A 23,888-nucleotide genomic window follows, 5' to 3' on the forward strand; every position below is an offset into this window, starting at 1 on the left:
CATGCTTTAAACATCTGTTCCGTGCCAAGGACTAAGTACAACACAGGCCAAGCCCTTCAGGAGCTTACACTGTAACCATGGATGAGGATGGGAGAGTCTCTTGTAACTCACAGTATTCCATGGCCATCCAGAAAGTGTTTGACTGAATCTAACACAGTGTCAGCAGACCAGGGGTCCCCCAATGTATCTTCAAGTTAAGAAGAAACAACATGATGCCAGGAAATCTAACTTGGTTTGAATGTTTTCCTTCTTGCTGCTGCCGGGCCGCCTTTGACTGTTTCAATGTGGCATGTGGACGTAGATGAAGGGCAGGCTTTCAGGAGCTGTATTAGCTGAATCTGTAAGGAGATAGTGCTTAGGAGGCCAAGGTCATAAGTTTGTTCCCTGTATGGGTCACTTCACTGTGCTCTGATCCACGCCTCAGACTTGCCCCCTGTCAACCTGAGCCAGCTGTTTTGTAAATATGCTTTGAATCACTTGGGGAACATGGCGAGAACATATGCAGGGAGCTGGTCAAATCTATCACCACTGATAGATTGGAGCAACAACTGAAAACACATTCTCAGTCAAAAGCAAGGACTCCCGGGAGGAGAGCCCATAAAACTTACACATCACCTCATACAGTGGACCCAACTGAAGCCATCTTTTCCCTGCACATTTCTGCCTGAAGTCATTGACTAGGATGGAGCTTGTAGGGCAAAGCTTCTGGAGGCCATAGTTTCTGGATAGAGCAGAACACAGGCAGCATTCACCGGGAATTCAGACTTCTGCTAAAGGTGGTGTTGCCAACAAGCACATGGGGCCTCCCTGTCTGACCTACAGAGATTGTTTAGACTTGGAAATACGGGCACCTATCTCTTGAGTGACCTGTCTGCTGGTAATATTTACATCCACATTCACACAGAAAGGTGGCATGTTTTAATTCCAAGCTGAGATTCAGCCCCATGCTCTTCACTGAAGCATCGCTGACAGAAAGGCTGGTCTGGGATCTCCAGCTACACAAATAAATACTGAAGCAAGGCCTAACAGGAAGACCCTCACTACCCAATTTCTTCCAGATGGCAGTGATGGATGGCTGTATGTTTATGTTTACTTGGTTTCCCAGGTGACTGGTGTCCTGGTTTCCACTGGTCATGGTTTGATGAGCATTTCTTCGAAGATGTGAACTGCCTACCCCAACGGCCCAGCTCTTGGCCCACCAGTCTACACCACGCTCAACATTGTCAAGAGGTCATTGTGCTTGTTGGATGACTAGTTAACTCTTTATTCACCACCCTCTTCTTATAAATTTCTAAAACTAGCAATACAAGATTCAAATCTAAATCGTCATAAAGAACTGCATGTTGGGCAGAATAATGGCCTCCAAAGTATCCGTGTCCTGATCCCCAGAACCTATAAACATGTTACCTTTCTTGGCAAAAGGGAATTAAATTTGCAGATAAAATTAAGGTTTCTAATCGCCTGACCTTAAAGTAGAGAAACCAGCCTGGATTATCTGGGTGGGCCCAATGTAATTACAAGTTTCCTTTAAAGGGGAAGAGGGAGGCAGTAAAGATGGTCAGAGTGATGATATGTAAGAGGGACTCAACCTGCCCTTGCAGGAAGGGGGCCATGAGCCAGAGTAGTGTCCTTTAGAAGCTCTTAAAGTCAAGAAGAGAATTCTCCCCTAAAGCGTCCATAAAGGAACTCTACCCTGCTGACGCCTCAGTCTTAGCCCAGTGAGACGCATGGTAGACTACTAATGGAACTGTAAGGTAATACATGTGTACTGATTTATGATAATTGCTTATAATAATTTGTTATAGCCACAATAGAAAACAAATACACACCTAGACAGGTTGAACACTCCTTGGCCTCCACACTCTGCTTAATGTGAGAAGTACTCCTTCCCTTAGCACAGTGTAACCTAGTGGAATACATTCTTCCTCAGGGCTGCTAGAGGCTGGAGCACACACATGGCTTCCTACAAAATTTAGGAAAGTGAGTGACGATGGAACCCTAATTGGAGAAAATACGTAATCAGTCATCAAGTCCTCTTGGTACTATCTGAGTAGAGGGAAAGCATATGGGCTTTGACATCTAGCAGACATTGGGTCAAATCCTGGCTCTGACATTTAATGCCTGTGTGATCTTGAGTGAGTTAGCCTCCCAGATGTTCAATTTCTTAAGGGGCACATCACACCTACCTCACGGGGTTGTTGTTGTAAAGAGTAAATAAAATAAGGTATATAAAGTACCTATCTTGGAGCCTGGGAGCAAGATAGAAATCCAATAAATCATGTTATCTTCTACCTTCTTTATAATCATTTCGCAGATCTCTCCTGGTTATCTCCAATCTCATGATTCTTGACTGAGTTAGTTTCATCATATCTCTTGCCAGGACTGTTTTAATAGCTCCTAAAGTTTTTAGGCCGGCTCCAGACTCCAATCCTTCTTTACAGCCTCTACAGCTATCTTCCAAAACATAGATTTTCTCGTAATACCTCTTCTGCTGTAAAACCTTCAGCAGCTTCCTGTGGCCTGTGGATTAAAAAGTCTGAAGTCCTTTCCAAGGTTTGTGCATATATTAGTCTGTTTGCATTACTCTAAAGGAATATCTGAGACTGGATAATTATTTCTTTGTTTAGGTGAGACAGATAATGTACTGACGTAACAAGGTTCAAAGGTGGCATATCTCATACATGCTCATGAACTACAAGTCAAAAGAACTAGGTAACATAAAGAGGTTTATAGCTGGGCATGGTGGCTCACGCCTGTAATCCCAGCACTTTGGGAGGCTGAGGGGGGGTGGATCACAAGGTCAGGAGATCCAGAGCATCCCGGCTAACACGGTGAAACCCCGTCTCTACTAAAAATACAAAAAATTAGCCAGGCGTGGTCGTGGGCACCTGTAGTCCCAGCTACTCAGGAGGCTGAGGCAGGAGAAGGGCATGAACCCGGGAGGCGGAGCTTGCAGTGAGCCAAGATCACGCCACTACACTCCAGCCTGGGTGACAGAACGAGACATCATCTCAAAAAAAAAAAAAAAAGAAAGAAAGAAAGAAAGAAAAGTGGTTTATTTTTGGCTCACAGTTCTGTAGGCTATACAGGAAGCTTGGCGCCAGCATCTGCTTTAGGTGAGGACCTCAGGAAGCTTCCACTTAAGGTGGAAGGCCAAGGGGAAGCAGGCATGTCACATGCCAGAGAGACACCAAAAGAGAAAATGGGGAGGTCTCAGACTCTTTTAAACAACCAGATCTTGAATGAACTGAGCAAGAACTCACTCATCACCAAGGGGATGGTGTTAAGCCATTCATGAGGGATCCACCTCCATGATCCAATACCTCTCACCAGGCCCCACCTCCAACATTGGGGATTACATTTCAACATGAGATATGGAAGGGACACACATCCAAACTGCATCAGTGTGAATCCTTCACAACTTCACCTCTGTCCCTTGCCTCCTTTATCTGTCTAGCCTAGGTTCCTTTCTTGTCATGCGCTTACTCATTTCTGTGCCATTTTTTTTTCTTTTTAGCTTAGTTGCTATTTTCTATCTCTGGAATTCCTGCTGCCTCCCTTTTTATCTAGAGGGCTCCTTTTATCTCTTCATGTCCATTTTAAATGTCACCACCTTTTCAAAGTCTTCTCTAATTCCTCTAAGAAGTTAAGCACTCCCTCTGCTGTTTCCATCATACTATGTACACTGTAGAAGTTATCAGAGTGCATTGTGATTATCATTCTAAATTTTTTGATGACAGAGACAATGCATTTTGCACCTTTGTTCTCAAAGCTTAGAATATTTGCTTTGCTTATAACGTATACTCAATATAAAAGCATACTTAATATTTGTTTTTATTAGTATGAATAAATGAATGAACAAATGTTACGTGAAGAACTCACATCTTTAAAGCTGTTTCCAAGGAATGGAATTGTACTTTTCACATCCCAGGTTAGCTGACCCCAGGATGGCCCTTCTGCGATGTTGTGCATACAGTGAGTCTTCTAACATAGTTGGATTATTGAACAACTTTGCATTTATTTAGTAAGGTTTTATGGATTTTAGTCAGGTCACTTTTTCATTTAAAAATATTTAGTTGTTTTTCCTTGCTTTAGGAGAAGGTCCAAAGTCCTTAGGAGGTTATTTAAGGCCTTAGGTGATTTGACACCTACATATCCCGCTTTTTAATTTGTTGACTACTCTGCACTCCAACAAAACATTTGTAAAACAATTTCTTAAACATGTCTTGCCTTCACTCTCATCTCCATGCCTTTGAAAATACCATTCCTTTACCCATACCTCAATCTTCATCTAACAACTTCTTACCTTAGAAATGAAGCCCAGGCATCCTTTGATCCAGGCATCCTTTGATCCAGGAAGTCTTCTCTGACATTCCCCTTGTCTATCCTCGTTCAGATGCCTGTCCTCTATATCCCATTACACCCACCACCTCTATCATACAACATATGGCAGTGTGCTTTTAACTTTTTAATTTATTTTATTTAAATAAGAGGAATGTAGCCACATAGAAAAAGAGAGAGAGGTAGAAAAAGAAAACATGTCATACCACCACCAACAGATCTTTGTGTCCAACGATTAGCACTTTCTTGTTAACTTTCAGAAAAATTATTTATGTATCTATAACTCTACTTTATCCATAATCTTTTTATTTATAAATAAGATAATATTAAATATGCTGCTCTGCATCTTGCTTTCTTCACTTATATGAGAAAACATTTTTATCCCAATACATCTACTTTAAGATTGCAATGGCCAGCCCGGCTCAGTGGCTTACACCTGTAATCCCAGCAGTTAGGGTGGTGGAAGAGGTCACACGAGGTGAAGGTGGAAGATCACCTGAGGTCAGGAGTTTGGGACCAGCCTAACCAACATGGGAGAAACCCCATCTCTACTAAAAATAAAAATTAGCCGAGGGTGGTGGCAGGTGCCTGTAATTTCAGCCACTTGGGAAGCTAAGGCGGGAGAATCGCTTGAACCTGGGAGATGGAGGTGGCAGTGAGCTAAGATCAGAGCACTGTACTCCAGCCTGGGCAACAACAGCAAAACAAAGAAAGAAAGAAAGAAAAGAAAAGAAAAGAAAAGAAAAGAAAAGAAAAGAAAAGAAAAGAAAAGAAAAGAAAAGAAAAGAAAAGAAAAGAGAGGAGGAGAGGAGGAGAGGAGAGGAGGGAGGGAGGGAGGGAGGAAGAGAGAGGGAGGAAGAGAGAGGGAGGAAGAGAGAGGGAGGAAGAGAGAGAGAGAAAGAGAGAGAGAGAAAAAAAGAGAAAGAAAGAAAGGAAGGAAGGAAGGAAGGAAGAGAATAAAAAGAAGAAAGGGAGAAAGAAAGGGAAAAAGAGAAAAGAAAGAAAGAGAAAGGAAGAAAGACAAAGGAAAAGAAAGAGAAAAGAAGAAAGAGAAAGAAAAGAAGAAAGGAAGGAGGGAAGAAAGAAAGAAAGAAAAAGAAAGAAAGAAAGAGAAGAAAAGAAAGGAAGGAAGGAAGGAAGAAAGGAAAGAAGAGGAAAGATTGTAATGGCCAAGGAGTTCGATACCAGCCTGGCCAACACGGTGAAACCCTGTCTCTACTGAAAATACAAAAATTAGCCAGGCATGTTGGCAAGTACCTGTAATCTTGGCTACTATGTAGACTGAAGCATGAGAATGGCTTGAACCCAGGAGGCGGACGTTGCAGTGAGCTGAGATCATGCCTCTGCACTCCAGCCTGGTTGACAGAGTGAGACTCTGTCTCAAAAAAATGTATATATATATTTTAATGGCCAAATAGTATTCCTGTAGCAATAAAGCAATAACCTTAAAGAATAATTAAATAAAAGCAATAAAAGATAACTGTAGCAATAAATAACTTTATTTAATGATAATCATTGATGAATACTCAGGTTATTTTCAAGTTTTAAAATACTGTCCATCTTAGGTTACATTTGTAAGTATATATTTAGGATAAATTCCTATTAGTGCGTCAAAGGACATTTAAAATTTCAAAATATGTTGCCAAGTTGTACTCCAAAAATTTTGCACCAATTTAAATTCCCACCAACAGTTTGTTTATTTTACAAATTTGTTTATTTTAATCTTTTCTTTCCAACCCCACATATATCAGAACTTTCTAGTGTTTCCCTATATGTTTGATGAAATATCTCTTTGTTGTTTTGATTGCATTTAAATATTTTCAGTCAGGTTGAGAATCTTTTCACATATTTCAGGTCATTTGTTGTATTAGGGTTCCCTAGAAAGATGGAATTAATGGGACAGATGTATATAAAAATGGGAGTTTATTAAGGACTATTGACTCATATGATCACATTGTGAAGTCCCACAATGGGCTGTCTGCAAGCTGAGGGGCAAGGAAGCCAGTTGGAGTCCCAAAACCTCAAAAGCAGGGAAGCCAACAGTGCAACCTGCAGTCTGTGGCCTAAGGCCTGAGAGCTCCAAGCAAATCACTGATGTAAGTCCAAGAGTCCAAAAGCTGCAGAACTTGGAATCTGATGTTTGAGGGCAGGAAGCATCTAGCAGGGAAAAAGATGAAGGCCAGAAGACTCAACAAGTCTGCTCATTCCACATTCCTCTGCCTGCTTTATCCTAGCTGTGCTGGCCACTGATTAGTTGATGCCCACCCAGATTGAAGGTGGGTCTGCCTCTCTCAATCCACTGACTCAAATGTTAATCTCCTTTGGCAACACCCTCACAGACACATCCAGGAACAATATTTTGCATCCTTCAATCGAGTTAACACTCAATATTAGTCATCAAATTTGTATTTTTATCTTTTTCTGAGAACTATCTGTTTATATTCCTTGCATGTAGTTATTGTTTTCTCTTTCTCTTTCTTTCTTTTTTTTTTAATTTGGTAAAGCTTTTTGAAAATTAAGTAGCCATTTATCTGTCATGTTTATTTTGAACAACCAATGTAGTATTTGTCCTTAGACTTTGGCTATGGATTTTTTTATTTTTATTTTTTTGCCATATAAATGTTTTACATTTTAAGTTCTTAAAATTTCCTTTCTGGCTTCTGGGTGTGCTGTGTATTGAATGTATTTTCTTGATTGCTTTTGTTTGCCTATTAACAAGAGGACCTTTCAGTCACCTTTCTATTCCCAGTGCTTAGCAGAGGGACCTGCCCGTAGCCCACTGGATGCTAATGGAGTGAGGAGATGAGTAAGTGTGAGCACACGTGCGCCTACTGGCATAGGATTGACATATTACCAAAATAAAACAAAAACCAGGCTGACAACAGTTTGAAAATGTCTCTGGGATTTTCATGGGCACATGAAGAACAGTAACGTGGTTTTAATTCCCACAAGTAGGCCAGGGTACATGATTCTGTCTGTCTCCCACTTACCTACAAACTTTACCAGTTTTACCACCACCTCCATATCCTTTAGTCCATGTTCAAGGATCCAGGTTCAATAACCTAAGGTGTGTGGGCCAGGTAACAGGGTAATTGAGTAAGAAATTAGAGCTAGGCTCTCATAGAATAGGATTCAGGTCATGTTTTTGTCCACTTGCCCGGCCAAAATTGCCTTTGACAAAAGCAGAAAATTTCCATCTTTTTTTTCTTTTCAGTAAGGCCCTTTTTCCCTTAATAGACAGTTACATATGTAGATAGATAGATAGATATCTGTCTAGATCTACATATTTATCTACATATCCACAAACACAAATACATATAATAATGAATTATTATCACTATGTAGAGATATCTAAAAATTTCTATTTGGGAAATACATCTTTTATTAATGTTCAGAGAGAAAAGCAATCTTTCCTTTCAGAGTTTCAAGGCAACCAATGAATAGTTTGTGATTCTAATATGAAAATGAATATACATTTTATAGATTCTCCTGGAAATTTAAACTGGTTATATACTAGACTGTGACTATTTATATTATTTTTTTAACTTAAAAAAATCATATCTTAAAATGCAGAAAACACATTAGTATTATTTCACTCATGCCATGTAATAATAATAACAAAAATAATATTTGCACAATATATTACAGTGTGCATTTGTAGGCACTTTCTTGTTTATCAATCTCAACAAAATGTTAAGACAGCAATTATTATTATTATCTCCTTCATTTTTGTGTGACTCATGCAAACATATCCTCTTGGTAAGATGAAACACAAACCTTGGCTGACGCCAGATGTAATGTTTTTCCTAATAAAACACAACTAGGGTAAAAAAAAAACAAACAAACAAAAAACAGTGTGTTTTCTTTATGTAGTCCTTTTAACTCTCCTCCCTAGCATTAGTTAGGTAGGAAATTCAGAATTGGGATTCAAAGGGAAAATGTCCATTCATGCCAAAAGATTATTTTAAGAGGCATGAAGAAGTGAAAAATATATAAGGAATTTAGTACAATATGCTACAGCCACCATATACCTCAGTCCATGTTCAAGGATCAAGATTCAATAATCTAAGCCATGTGGGCCAGGTAATGGGGTGGTAGAGCAAGAAATCAGAGATGGGCTCTAAGAGATTAGGATTCAGGTCAGATTTTTGCTCAGTCTAAAATTGCCTCCAATAAAAGCAGAAAATTCCACCCCCGCACCCTCCCCCCACCCCCCACTCTCTCTCTCTCTCTCTCTCAGGTGTTTGCTTTACTGAAGACAAGAAGTCCTGGGTCCTAAAGAGATCCTGTGTCTGCTCTTAAAAGCTGGCGGGGCTAAGAGGGCCAGACAGTCTTAATTGAGAATTTCTTAACTTAATTGAGGTTGGGTTTCAATTCTAGTCTTGGAAGAAGCCCTATCTCTCTAACCATCTCCCTTGTCAATGCACAAATCTCACCCCAGCCTGCTTGTTGAGAAGCATAAGAAGAAGAAAGGTCCCTAACTATGCGAAGCCATGGTTATGATCCACACTGTATGGTTTAAAAGAAATTTAAGTTTACTCCTGGATTCTTTCCACATGTTCTTGATATATCATGAATTACAAAATAAATAAAAATCCTCATTTGGAGAGGTCAGTGTCCAAGCAAACTAAGAGAGACAGATTGGCTCAAGCTGGTGGCCCACCATTTTCCTGCATATAGTTATAACTTAAGAAATACGTACCACTTTAGACAGTTTGCTTCCAAAGTATAGAGGCTGGTAGGAACCACAGCACTGTGACTCCGGCGTGACAGTTTCATTGATTTCTGAGTCATCTCACCAGGATTTGCATGTGAAATTGAGAACAACTTCTTCCCTGATGGCAAGTGCTCCATATGTGGGGAACTTCTATTTTTTTGTATCCCTTCTCCCCAGCCCATCCTGGCCACTTGACTGGCTATGTCAATGTTAAGACAGGATAATAGTAGCTTTGGAAGAGGATTGGGCAATGAAAGAAAGTATAAGGAAAATGCCAAAATAGAGTCTCAGAAAACAATCTGAGTCACAGAATTGGCCAGAATCTGACAGTAGGTAATCTCAAGAGAAGACACTCAAGTGGAACAGAGGCAGAAGCAGAATCTATGAGCAAATCTAAGGTCTAAGTCATAAGGAGTTAATAAGGAAGCAAAGCACACAAGTCAAGGTACAGAGATAGTAGTCACAAAAGTCCAGTTAAATTCTAAAAAACAGCAGGAGGTCCTCTTTTAGAAGCCCTAGTTCCTTGACCTGTGGACATGACTCTTCACTTTGAGACCAAGGGTTGCAACCCTGAATTTCAGAAATAGAACAACAGCTGCCTGTCCTGCCGCAGGAGCAATAACGATGCATACATTTATTGGCTCTGCTGCCAGAGCATCACGAGTGCAGGAAAACAGGTTGGTCCTGAAATGTCAGTGGTCAGGCCTGTGGGAAGAACTAGTAAGGAAACCCCAGGCATGGGAATCTCCAGGCTCTGTGTCCATGCTTGTATTCCTTGGCCTTACTACTACTGTCAGCTTTAGCTCTTTATTTTTCTTGTTCCTAGTTTAAATACTAGTTTAACGTTTTTCTTTTTGATTTTGTTTTGTTTTTGAGACAGAGTCTTGCTCTGTTGCCCAGGCTGGAGTGCAATGGCATGACCTCAGTTCACTGCAACCTCCTCCTCCTGGGTTCAAGTGATTCTCCTCTTTCAGCCTCCCGAGTAGCTGGGACTACAGGGGCACACCACCACGCCCAGCTAATTTTTGTATTTTTAGTTGAGACGGGGTTTCACCATGTTGGCCAGGCTGGTCTCGAACTCCTGACCTCAGGTGATCCACCTGCCTTGGTCTCCCTGCCTCAGCTGGGATTACAGGCATGAGCCACTATGCCCGGCCTCTCTTTGATTTTTAATTGTATTTTTTAAAAAACTACAAAGTACTGCATGATCTTTGTAAAAATTCAAGTAACTTAAGAGTATACAAAATACAAAGCAAGAGTGCCATTCTCACACTCTACTCCCACTCCCCAGTGGAAACCAATGTTAAAAATTAGACCTGTATACCTTTAGAATTTTTCTAGGTTATTATATTTTTGAGTATGGTCACACTGTATATATTATACTGCAACTTTTTTTTTTTTCCTCAATCACATATTACAGACTCCATTCCAATTCAATATATATGTGTCTAACTTATTCTTGTTGATGGCTACATAGCAGTCATAGTGGAAATATGTAAAATATATTAATCATCCCTTTATTAATTTGCTATTATAAATAATGTTGCCATGAACAGCCAGGATGGTTTCTATCTCCTGACCTCGTGATCTGCCCGCCTTGGCTTCTTGACTTCTTCTTCTGCTAATACTACTCTTGCATACACTGGGGATTATAAAAAATTTGATACTAACAATTTCATACATTTTTCAGTTTACATAGTGTCTTCCCTACCTATTTCATTTGATTCTCACAAAATTTCTGTTAGGTGTGCAGGGAGGAAATTTTTATCTTGGACTCAGACTAGCTTTCTTAAGTTCATATGATTAATAAAGGAAAGAACTAGGACTTGAATACAAGTTGGCTAAGTCCAGGTTCTATTTGCCATTTCCCCCTCTTCCTCTTTGGAACAGATAACCATCAAAAAGTTTGTGTTTCTATCAATTGCTTTCTATTCATGTGAGATGTCCACGATCTCTAGAGAAGCTCAAGTTTGTTGATTGGTTGGATGGATTTGGGGCTGCTATAATTTGTGAATTAGACGTATCAATGTTGCTTATAAAAATGCTTTTGCAATTTCAATATTCTGGCATTTAATCCAAGATGACCCAGGGCAACATCTCCAGCAGAAGATGCCTGGCAGGGTGCCAAGAGGCCTCATGATGACCTTATCTAGTAAGTGTCAGTGCTGCAATTGGAACCAGACCTTTCAGACCCCAAAGCCTAAGCCTTTTGCACTTACTCTATGCACTTCCTCATATAGACCAAGATGCTCAGGGCAGAAGATCAATGCATTCTTTCCTTATAGGCAAATTATATGAGAAGCCAAATTCTCAGAAGGTTGCATGCTGGGCATGGAATCAGAAAAAGGAAGAGTTCAGGGTGTTAAGAAGTGAATTTCAGCTCAAGTAGCTGAAGGCATGCTTACCCATTAGGGAGTCACACATTCAAAAATCCAAAAGATTCAGAAGAGTGTAACATAGATGAGTGAAGCATGTCAGGGAGCAGGCAATGATAGGAAATAGTGGGGACCATGCCAACTAGAGAGTGCATGCCCTTCCAAAGGAGGCAGCCATGGCGTCATAGCTCGAGCCCATTGTGGCCAGCCTGGTTAATTCAGGTTTTCCCAATGTTTCATGAAAGGCTAGATATATGGATTTTTCTATGTGAAATTAGTTGACAACTTATTCAATTTTAAAAAACAGTATGACACAATATAGTGTGGACCAGACTTGACCTACCAGCTGCTGGTTTGTGAAGTTTTACTATGGGTAAACTTTCACCAAGAAAACTTCAATTCTCCAAGCCATTTAAAAATGGCTTCTTCACCTCTAAACAAATCAAGATCAGGATTCTTCAGATTTCCCTTTTTACCCTTTGGGGTCAACCTCTGCTTACAGTCATTCTCCAGATAGAATAGACCATATTTCATTCTATTTCCTCATACTAAAATATACTTACATTTCAGTCATATCTTCTTGGAGGATCCCCATCTCAACTTTGATTGGATTCACACTTATGTAGCATGAATTCCTTTGCATTTTTATTGCTACCATTACTATTTTTGGAGTTGTCAATCTTACGCTAGATGACATTGCTGCATTGAGTGTGAATTTTACTAACTGACTCTCAGAGTGACACCAATTTCCAAGTCCTAAGAGGTCTTTCACTGCTGTTATATTGTGGGGACAACAAAATTATTTTGCCTTTTCAGACATTAAGAAATTGTTTTAAGTAAATACATAACTTTATTGCCTTACAGATTTATTGAGTGATTATCACTTATTTATTGAGTGATTTATTCTCCTAAGAGAATTTAGCAAAGGAAGTGAACAGCTTATAGGAGAAGGAGAGAATAGGGAAAGCTCTTCTAGATACCAAAACAAGCAGGAAGAGTTGGACTGGATTTTAATTCAAAATGAAGTCTGAACATTTCTTCTGCATCTCAGTGATGCTGAATTGACCCTCTTCCTCTCCAAATGGAGAGATGGCAGTTCTTGCCTTGTGGCACACGATAGCCTTCAGGACCCTGAAACCATCACTGAAAAATGGAGGAGGAGGGAAGGCACCCAGAGAATGGAAGGTAGCTCTGCTCTTCCTCAGGCACATCACGCCAATCCATATATGACACGGTAATGTATCAGGTCCATTTCCAGAAGAAATGAACTTGTGAATTTCACAGCATTTGGGCATGGGGACTTCACCAACATCTTCAGTCATATCCATAATCAACTAAAAAGACTATCCTTCAGTTAACAAGTGTTGGTAACATTATAAGAGTATTATTTCCAAGACACTAGTTCAATTTTTTAAAATTCCTTTCTTTTTTATGTACTCATTTTTCTTTTATTCTTTTAATTTTTTTTATTCTCTTTTCCTTTTTTTTTAAATCTTTGATTTATTTTTCTTCACAATCTGTTTCCATGTAATTCCAAATTGACCAATCGGACTACCATCTTGCCTTTATTATTGAGAGGTGACACACAGTGACACATTACAAAATAGATAACATTCATCTAGAATCTAAATAGCTAAGAATCTAAAGCAACCAGATCTTTATCTCTCCCCACCACGGTCTTGTACAATGACAGTGATGCCCACTCCAATGAGCCTGATATCTTCTAAGATTCTAAAATTTACCTGAATCATGATAAAGATTATTTGTGCTCTGTAAAGTGTGTCCATTGTTTTCACTGTATGCCAATTCTTTGAAAATTAGAAATCCAAAATAAAAGACTTCCCAGTGCAGCCTTAGCAAGAAAATTCCCCACATTTGCCTCTTGACAATTCTACCAGATCATCCACAAATGTTTTGGGTTTCTACTCCTTAAACCCGGGTGGTGAAGAACATGGTTAAACAGACGTGGGCTCAAATCTAGTCCACTTCTACCTATAATCTTGGGCAAGTTGGTTAACTTTCTGAGTTCAGTTTTTTTAAGTGGAAATTGAGAATAACAATATCTACCTTAAAAAGTATTGGTATGGGGATTAAATGAGGCAATGTGTAATAAGTGTGTGTATATATATATACACACACACACACATATATAAAATAATCCTTTAATAAATGTGGCTGCCAACATGTTTTTCAACTCAATCACCTGTTAGAGGGCAAATCAACAACAGTGAGGCATATCAAAATGCATTCTGCCCTGAAGGAACCCTCTCTTTTGCTGGAGAGAAGCTGCAAACACTCATGCAACATTGAGACCAATCTAAGACCCTTTGCAGGAAAGAGCTTAAGTGACCAGCATATGATGTCAGCGTTGCAGGCACTGAGAGACATTCTTACTCCTCCATTTTCACCTGGTCTCTGTTGCAGAGGAGCAGGACTTGGACAGAGGAGACCAAGCTCCCTATCTTCCTACCCAGTATACTTTACAACCTACAAGCTGCAGGCTGAGCCTCACAGCCAGCCAGGGATAGTGGATACAATTATCTCCCAGCCCTTTGAAGCTCCAGTCAGGAATATCTGTTGTCACCACCACATGTGATTAGGACAGCAATGTCCTCCTGCAGAAGACAGAACTCTTTGTACATCACCCTCCTTCTACCACTGTTAGAGATCAGAAAGTGTGCAGAGAGGGTGGCTGGCCTCTCTCCTTTTGGTCCAATTTCACATATTGGATTCTCTGCATTAATAAATTGGTTACATTTGCCCAGCATTTGGCAGGCAAGGTTTCTAATAACACTCTGATCCCTTCAGAGAACATGAATCGCTGGCATGCAGGGGGCTCTGGTTACCTCCTCCCCCACTCTCTGCTGCTAAAGGTCCTACGCGTTAGTAGGGGTCAGGCGCTTGCCTGGGCCAGGGCAGTCTAGGACAAGGGCTATGGCTTCGAGGCACTGTCACAGAGCTCAAAGATTTTTCCCTCAGAGGGAAAACAGATAACTTTAAGCCCAGGCAATGTGCAGCTTTCTTCAGCTGTCAATCCTACCTGGTTTGCATACAGATTGAGAAAACGTGTGATATTTTACCACAATAATCGGTCCGGAGAACTCAAGGGGGTTGGTGGTGGGTGGAGAGGGAATGGGAGAGAAAAAAAATGTGTGGTGCAGATGTCTGAGAGTCCCATGCTGCCCCGACATGCTCCCTTTGTGAAGCCAACATTCTTTGGGGATGGAGAGCCTGAAGGGAGACTGGGTAGAATGCATCTACATTGCTCTGATGCAGCCTTTCCCATTGCCATGGTGCTCGAAAGTTCCCTGAGCAAGGAGAAGCCCTTGGGTTGAGAAGAGGCCCAGAGTCAGGGTCCAGCCACACCTTCAGCCTTGGCAAGCCAAGCAGAGGGAACAAAGCAAGGGGCAAAAATGAGCTAAAATAACACTAGCCGACTGGGACAAACCTAGGGAATCAAAAACAAGAAAGAGATGGAGAGGGAAAGGAAAAAGAAACATGGAGAATTGAGAAGAGAGGGAATGGGAAGGAATTCAATTGAATTCCATAGACATTTTATGTTAGCCTGTATTGGGGAGAAAAGAGTGGGGTTTTTGATTGTTTGTTTTTTCTGACATGGAGTCTTGCTCTGTGGCCCAGGCTAGAGTGCAGTGGCACAGTCTTGGCTCACTGCAACCTCTGTCTCCCAGGTTCAAGTGATACTCATGTCTCAGCCTCCTGAATAGCTGAGATTACAAGTGTGCACCAATATGCCTGGGTAATTTTTGTATTTTTAGTAGAGATGGGGTTTCGCCATGTTATCCAGGCTGGTCTCAAACTCCTGGGCTCAAGCGATCCTCCTGCCTCGGATTCCCAAAGTGCTGGGATTATAGGCATAAGCCGCCATGCCTGCCAAAAGGAGTGTGTTTTACAGAGCAAATGTATATGGAATCCAGTTCCTGCCCTCTAAGGAGCTTGCAGATATCAGGCCAAGTGCTGTGGCTCAAATCTGTAATCCCAGCACCTTGGGAGGCTGAGGCAGGAGGATCACTTTAGCCCAGGAGTTTGAGACTAGCCTTAGCAACTTAGGGAGGCCCCATCTCTCCAAAAAAAAATTTTTTTTTAAATTAGCCAGGTGTGGTGGTGTGTGCCTGTAGCTCCAGCTACTCAGGAGGCTGAGGTGGGAGGATTGCTTCAGCCTGGGAGGTTGAGGCTGCAGTGAGCTGTGATTGCACCGCTGCACTCCAGGCTGGGCAACAGAATGAGACCTTGTCTCAAAACAAAACGAAATCAGCCACACAACTCAGTCCTGCAACAGTCCATGAAAGGGTGTAATTCCAGACATCAACGCCATGAGGTATGGTAAGGAGAGAGATGGTGGTGGGGAGACTTTGTGGAGGTGGTGAGTCTTGAGACTGTTCTAGCAGGGTTGGTGCAGCTGAGCTGGCAGAGGTACAGGGAGGGCATTTCTGAATAAAATTGGTAGTACAGAGAGGGAAGAGGAGGGGAGTGAGTAGCGGAAAGACAAACGGGAAGAAAGAGAGAATGGAAAATGAAGAGGGGCCCAGACTGCCACTCACAATTGCCATAAGCCACCTACCCTTACCTTTAGACCTTTTCATCCAAAGGAATTGGAATTAGAAGCTTCTTATAGGATCCTGGAAATCCCGGGCAATCCACCAACCCAGAAGCCCAGCTTCAGGCCCAGAGGGAAAAGAAGGAAAAAGGGCTGGTGCACACTTAAGTAGGAAACCTTCCCCTTTCCTGCTGACTCCAGCCAGCCTCACCGCTGAGGTCCCCAGTCAGCAGATCTGGAGCCACCAACACATCGCAGAGCCTCCCGTGGGAGAGTCCCAATGTGGCCATGGGACAGTCCATGATCTGTCTCTCTGCTATTATCCTTCTCTCTGTGGTTTCCAGTATTTCCCAGGAAGATAGGATTTTTTTTCCCCGTCTATTTTTCCAGCTTTTTATTTTGAAAAATTTCACATCTTAACAAAAGTTGAAAATATACCATACTGAGCACAAGGAACACTTGAAATATTTCACCAATTATTAACGTTTGATTCCATACGCGGTAGTGTACTGATAAACTGGATCTAGGGTAGGAGAAGCCCTTATTTGTAGTAATTGCCAATTTATGTGGTGTAAGAATTCCCACCATGGATGATTTTGAGCAAATAATGACTTAAATGGCTTGCAAAATTCCTAAATATTTATCTGCTCTTGAGAGCTGGTAAGAGTCGGCTGCAGTGTATCATATTTTTTTCTGAACTATTTAAAATTGCAGATATCACATCACTGAATCAAATACTTCAGATGCATCTCCCAAGAATATAACGTTCTCTGACATAATCACATTATCGCACTTATGAAAAAAATTAGCAACACATTTCCTAATATTAGCTAACATACATTTCCCACTAAAATTTTCCAAACTGTCCCCAAAATGTCTTTTAGTAGTATTTTTCTGAAAAATGAAAATCTAGTCAAGATTATATATTGCATTTGGTGTTTTGGTTAGTTTCTTTTATTATTATTATTTTATTTATTTATTTATTTTGACAGGGTCTTGCTCTGTCACCCAAGCTGGAGTGCAGTGGTGAGATCTCAGCTCACTGCAACCTCTGCCTTCTGGGTTCAAGTGATTCTCCTGCCTCAGCCACCTGAGTAGCTGGAATTACAGGAGAGCACTACCACACCTGGCTAATTTTTGTATTTTCAGTAGAGATGGGGTTTCACCATGTTGCCCAGGCTGGTCTTGTACTCCTAGCCTCCAGTGATCTGCCCGTCTCGGCCTCCCAAAGTGCTGGGATTACAGCTGTGAGCCATCGAGCCCAGTGGTTAGTTTTTTTAAAAAAATTTTAATTTTTATCAATGAATAATTGTACATTTATGGAATAAAGAGATGTTTTGATATATGTATACACTATGGCATTATTACATCAAGCCAATTAACATATCACCTCATTTTTTTTTTTTTTGGTAATGAGTACATTTAAAATCTATTCCTTTAGTAATTTTGAAATACATAACACATTATTACTAACTATGGTCACCTTGCTATGCAATAGATCTTGAAAATTTATTCCTCCTAACTGAAATTTTATACCCTTTGGTCAACATCTCCCCGTTGCTTACCCTCCCTGCCCTCAGACTCTGGTAGCCACCATTCTAATCTCTACTTCTCTTTAGTTTCTTTTAATTGGAAATGATTCCTCTATCTTCTTTTTTTTTTTGAGACAGAGTCTTGTTCGTGTCTCCCAGGCTGGAGTGCAGTGGTGCGATCTTGGCTCACTGCAACCTCTGCCTCCCGGGTTCAATCCCAGCTACTTGGGAGGCTGAGGCAGGAGAATTGCTTGAACCTGGGAGTTGGAGGTTGTGATGAGCCGAGATTGTGCCATTGCACTCCAGCCTGGGCAACAAGAGTGAAACTCCGTCTCAAAAAAAAATAAAAAATAGATAAATAGATAAAGTAGTAGCCAACAGATCTGTCCATTTAAAAGGTATCTTTTCTCCTTTGTAATTAATAAATAATTTGTGGGATAATATATTGATGGTCTGTAAATATCCTAAAATGCCAAAACCTTTTACTCAGTGGTTAGCATCTGCTGATGATCCTTGCCTGAATCAATTGTTACATTAGAGGTCAAAATATTGTGATCTTCTAATTTTATCACTCTTCTACATTTATTCGATGGCTTTCTTTTTTTTTTTTAATATGCTCTTTTACTATCATAATGGACTCACGGACTTAAAATTCAATGGATTATAATCCATTACTGTTGTTTTCTTCTTGATATTGAAATTACCCCAAATTTGGCCATTGGGAACCTCTTCTAACAGGATCCTGTGTCCTTTTGACATGACCCCATTGATCTTCAGGCCCTTCCTTTCTTTCTGGCACACCAGGACTCCCCAGGCTCATTTGTGTTTGCCCTGTAACAGAGCCAGAAGCACGTATTTCTTCAGCGAGCCCTGATCTCTTTAGCGGGAAATGTTGCTTAGAAATCAAGGTCTGGGTGCTAGGTGTGCCCATCGCTGTGGGAATATTATTGCTTTTAGATTTTTTTCAATTGACGTGGTTGGGGGCAAATGTGTATATATAATACATATTATATATAATACGTATTGTATGTCATATGTACATATATGTATATAAACTAAATTATATATAGTGAATTCCCTAACCCCTATTATTTCAGAATACAACCTTATTTGGAGATAGGGTATTTACAGAAGTAATCAAGTAAAACGTGGTCATTAAAGTGGGTCCTAATCTAATAATTCTGATGAAAGGGGGGATTTAGGCACAGAGGCACATACGGAGGGAAGATGATCTGAAGACTCAGGAAAAAGATGGCCATCTGCCAGCCCAGGAGAGGGGCCTGGAACAGATCCTCCTCTCACAGCTCTCAGAAAGGACCACCCTGCTGACACTCTGATTTTGGACAGAACCATGAGACAATACATTCCTGCTGTTTGAGCCACCACTTTTGTGGTAACTTGGTATGGCAACCTTAGCAAACTAATATGCTGCTATATACATTACCATAAGTTTATCAGCATCTTCTTGAAACAGCACATATTTACTACCTTGCATTTCTGTAGCAGTGTCCCACGGGCCACATCAGACTAAAATCTAAATGTTGGCAGGGCTGTAGTGCTTTCTGGAGTCTCTAGGAGAGAATCTATTTACTTGCTCATTGAGGTTATTGGAAGAATTTAGTCCCTTGTGGTTGTAGGACTAAGGTCCCCATTTTCTAACTGTCCGCTGAGGGCCTTTCCCAGCATCTAGAGGACATCTGAGTGCCTTGTTACATGGCCCCTTTCCTTCATCTGCAAAACCAGCAAAGACAGTTTGAGTCCTTCTGGTGCTTTGAATCTCTCTTGCTCCTGCCTCTTCTTCGCTGTTGCATCTTTCTTGCCTATGATTCTTCTCTCTTCTTTCACTGTTAAGGGCCCATGTAAACTCACTGGGCCCACTAAGATAATCTGCAATAATTTTCCTATCTTAAGGTAACCTTAATTTCACCTGCTAAGTTGCTTTTGCCATGTAACATAACATATTCATAGGTTCCAGGTGTGGACACCTTGGAAAAAGGAGCATTATTCTGCCTACCATGTAGAGATATTGATATACTTACTTATTTGTTTTGTCCAGCAGCATGCACGGAATAGTTTCAGAATGCCAGTAACATTATAATTATTTAAAAATAACCAACTAAATAGTGTTAAAATTTCTTTGGAATTATTTTTATCCCTAGAACATTTCCCACTGAGGTAGTGAACACAGAGTACTATATTCAGAATTTTACTTGAATTCTCTTCTCTGTGTGGTGAGGTTATTAATGTGATATACAGCTAGATTCATTTGTTTGCTTTTGTATTTGATTTAAGATTTGTTTATTTTTCATCTTTTCATATTTAATTTTATTTTGTGAATAAGGAGGACATTTCTATAAGTCAGAAGTCAAAACTACGTGAAAAGGTATTCCTAGATAAGTCTCATTTCCATCCCAATCCCAGCTCCTGGTTTCCAAGGACTGGTCTGCTTCTCTGATTGCTTGCTCTGATGGTCACTGCTGTTACAGAAGTCAAATTACTGACATATCAGTAGCAAATATGTGTTAGTACAAGTCTATCATCATTTTCATCAACTATAGTCATTTATTGCAGATTAAATACTGAGAGCAAAAAAGAAGAGAGCAGTCCCTGCCCTAAGGTGTGACAGTCTTCTTGGAGAAACAGACCTGAAGTGCTACAGAGAACCACAGGCAAAGTAGGCTCCACATATGATGAAAGGTTTACCTCCAAGGTGTGGGGACCCTGGATGATTCCTCATGATTAGGCCTCCTAAGAAAAACTTCGTGGAGGATGTAAAACTTGATTCAGAGCATTTTAAGAAAGAAAAATGGCATAAGCTAAGGCAAAAAGGTATATACCAGAGTGTTTGGGAAACGATTAGCCAACCAGCCTGGTGGATGGAGTAAGCACTGGAGTTGGACCACAGGGAACTGGCTCCAGGTTCAAATGCTGCCCATGTGACCGTGGGCAAGGATTTGCTCCACTGACACACTTCTCAGTTTCCCCACCTACAAACTAGAGGTAAGACTAAGTATTAAGCCATTCTCAGAATAGTTTGATTTAAAAACAGTTTCTTTATAGAAATACTGGGGTAGGGTGGGGGAAGTTAGAGAATCGGGTTTGAAGCACATCACATAGAACCTTCATTAGTTTGGATTCTGTCTTATAGGCAATAGAAGCCAAAGGGAGGATTTTTTTAAAACATATGTAATAAATGAATTTTTTATTACTTATGAGTAAATAAAGCATTTACTCATGAGTACATAAAGTATACTTTGACTTTGGTTAGTAATATTATAGGTATATATTTCTGAACTTGTTCTTTTTTTACTAAGTTATATATGCCAATGATCTCTCCATGCTAATACTTTTGCTCTTTAACCAGTGCACTGTATTTCACAGGATACATCAGTCTAATCTATTTAGCAACTTTTTATTGTATAGTGACTCTTGTTCACACAAAGGTACTTCCTTAGAAAGGGTATTTCTATATCAGTGGCTCCCAAATTCTAAACATGCATTAGAATCACTTGGAGGTCTTGTTATAACACAAATTCCTGGATCTCACCCCCAGAGATTCTGATTTAATAGGTAAGTGGTGGGACCTGAGACTATGCATTTTAACAAGTTCTCAGATGATATTGATGCTGTTGGTATATTTCAAACTTTGAGAACCATCTTTCTATATGATGGACTCTTAAAATTAGAATTATTGGGCCAAAGCTTATGTGAATGTGTCACTTTGATGAATCCTGCACATCATATTCCACAAATACTGTTATCAATTTGCATTCCCACTGACAATTGTATGAGCATGCCATTTCCCTGCCAACCCTGGTTATGATAACTTTTACTTTTTTGCCAATGAAATTGTAAAAACTGGAAGCTCATTATTGTTTTATTTTTGACTACTTGGAGTGTATTTTTCTTATTTTTATAGTAGCTTTTTAAAATCTTATTACAAGAATAATACTTACTGCAAAAAAATTTAAGAACTACAGATAAGCAAAAGATAAAATCATTCATAATTCTGCCATACACAGATCACCAATTTTTTTTCTTTTTTTTTTTGAGGCAGAGTCTTGCTCTGTCGCCCAGGCTGGAGTGCCTTGGCATGATCTCAGCTCACTGCAACTTCTGCCTCCTGAGTTCAAGCGATTCTCCTGCCTCAGCCTCCTGAGTAGCTGGGATTACTGCACACCACCATGCCCAGCTAATTTTGTATTTTTAATAGAGACGGGGTTTCGCCATGTTGGCCAGGTTGGCCTCGAACTCCTGACCTCAGGTGATCAGCCCGCCTCAGCCTACCAAAGTGATGGGATTATAAGCATGAGCCACTGCACCTGGCCCAGATCACCAATATTAACATTCCATGTATTTTGTAATCTGTTTTCTTTTCACTTAATAACATTCTGTGAACATTTTTTCCATATCATGTCATTAACTGTTATTTTCCATTATCAGCCTAAACGGCTGCATGGTGTCAATGGAGTGTTTCTGAATGAGAGCTGACATTGCAAAATGTTTTGAGAAGATTGATCTAGCAGGAGGATTTAGAATGGGAAAAGACAAGGGAAGTCTGGAGGCAAGAAATTAGCAGACTATTGAAATAATGTAGGAGAGTGGTGACAGTGGGATTGGATAGACAGGAGTGAACATAGGAAACATTAGAAAGAAAGAATCAACAGTCTTGTTAGCCTCTATGATGGAAGTGAGGAAAGATGCAAGGCTAATCCAGCAGGGGGTCCCCAGTTACTAGGATCATAAATTTAATAGATGCCTTACAAGGAACAATCACTCTTCCAATCTCTGATTCGTGAATTTATCTTGGTGTAGGGGATGAGGGAATAAAGTTAACTTTATAGAGGAAGAATTTCATTTAGGAAAGCAGCAGACTTTAAATCGCAGAGCCCAGGCTTGATGCCCCCATTTTAGTGTAAGTATTAATTATTTGAGAGATCCTACGGTGAGGTGGAAAGACCATAATCTTCAGTATTAGACAGAATTGTGTATTACTGCTTTGCCACTTCTTGTGACCTTCAGCAAACCTCTTAACCACCTTGAACTTTTTTGTCTGTAGAGAGTAATAATATTTACTTCATAGGATTGTTGCGAGAATTAAGTGAGATTTGATATATACTTCTCATATATACATATAACATATATATATATATATGAACCTTGTGAATCATCCCACAACCCAGCCCTCCCTAGAGAATCACTCATGGCCAACCTAGACATGTTTGCTTGTCAGTGAAATGAAGCTCATTGATGAAATAAAGTGAGTACTGAAACAGGTCCTTCCATGGGTAGCTGTCTGCACTGGCACACAGAGTGGACTGTGGCTTCCTTCCTGAGCTTAGGTTTTGAGGGGTGCTGTGGATGGCTGGAGAGATTCTCTGTGTGCTGGACAACTCCAGAGGTGCCTCGAGAACGTTGCAGAGATGTACACAGCAGAAGCAATGGAGACTTGAAATCAGTATTGACAGGCTTGGTCCTTACTCTTTCTTATTTCCTTCATCTTCTACCAGCTCGCAAGGAACTCAGGCTCAATGTTACCTCTAGTCTCAGTATAGATATTGAATAAAATAAGTCTGCAGGCAAACAATTCAATTCTTCTCGGTTACGTCTTTTCTTCCTTAAAGTGGAGATATTACCATGGTGAATCTGAAGGGCAAATGAGATGTTGCATTTGAAAGTGCCTAGCATGATATCCAAGAGGAGTGGACACTTACTGTTGAGTTTCCATTGGGAACCTCTGTAAAGCTATCTCCCTATAGGGCAGCAGTAAGTCAACCACAACAGAAAATGTTTCAGCTGCCTGGTAACCACCTAGTCTATGATTAACAGAGACATCAAAATAGCCATCATCTCCTAATCTAACCAAGTCTCTGACACAGCAAGAAACACAAAACACCCATTTTCCTAACTTAACTCCCATCCCTCAAGGTTGGAAAAAGGGAAAACTTAGATCCAGTCACTAATACCCTATTTGCCTTAGATGACATGTCATGTATTTCTACAATACCCTATTTGCCTTAGATGACAATATATGACATGTCATGTATTTCTATAATACCTTATTTGCCTTAGATGACATGTCATGTATTTCTACATGGCAGCCAACAAATGATTGCCAGGAACACTGTGGTGACTGTGGGTCTGGGGAGAGGGGTCTGCCAGGGAAAGTAAACCATTTATTTACTCAGTATCTACTATAAGTCAAGTGCTATTATAAGCCCTTGTATAACCTTATCTTCACAACAAGCCTATGAGATGGGTGGTATTATAACCATTTTGCAGATGAGGTAACAAAGACTCAAAAAGATTAAGTGGAGGTACAGCATACTAGGTGGCAGCTACCTCCCCCTTTTCCATCTTGCTTTTAA

General features: G+C 40.3%; 1 protein-coding gene and 1 non-coding gene across 4 annotated transcripts in view; both read right to left on the reverse strand.

Annotated features, from left to right (window-relative positions):
- The window catches only part of LOC105479088 (uncharacterized), a 157,641-nt gene that overhangs the window by 53,099 nt on the left and 80,654 nt on the right, over nucleotides 1–23,888 (reverse strand). The gene's annotated exons all lie outside the window — the stretch shown is intronic.
- Nucleotides 2,627–2,727, reverse strand: LOC112426219 (small nucleolar RNA U13). The gene has a single exon (XR_003017507.1). It is a non-coding gene; the product is annotated as a small nucleolar RNA U13 (small nucleolar RNA).

Source organism: Macaca nemestrina, chromosome 1 (genome assembly GCF_043159975.1).
Source record: "Macaca nemestrina isolate mMacNem1 chromosome 1, mMacNem.hap1, whole genome shotgun sequence".
Classification (NCBI taxonomy): domain Eukaryota; kingdom Metazoa; phylum Chordata; class Mammalia; order Primates; family Cercopithecidae; genus Macaca; species Macaca nemestrina.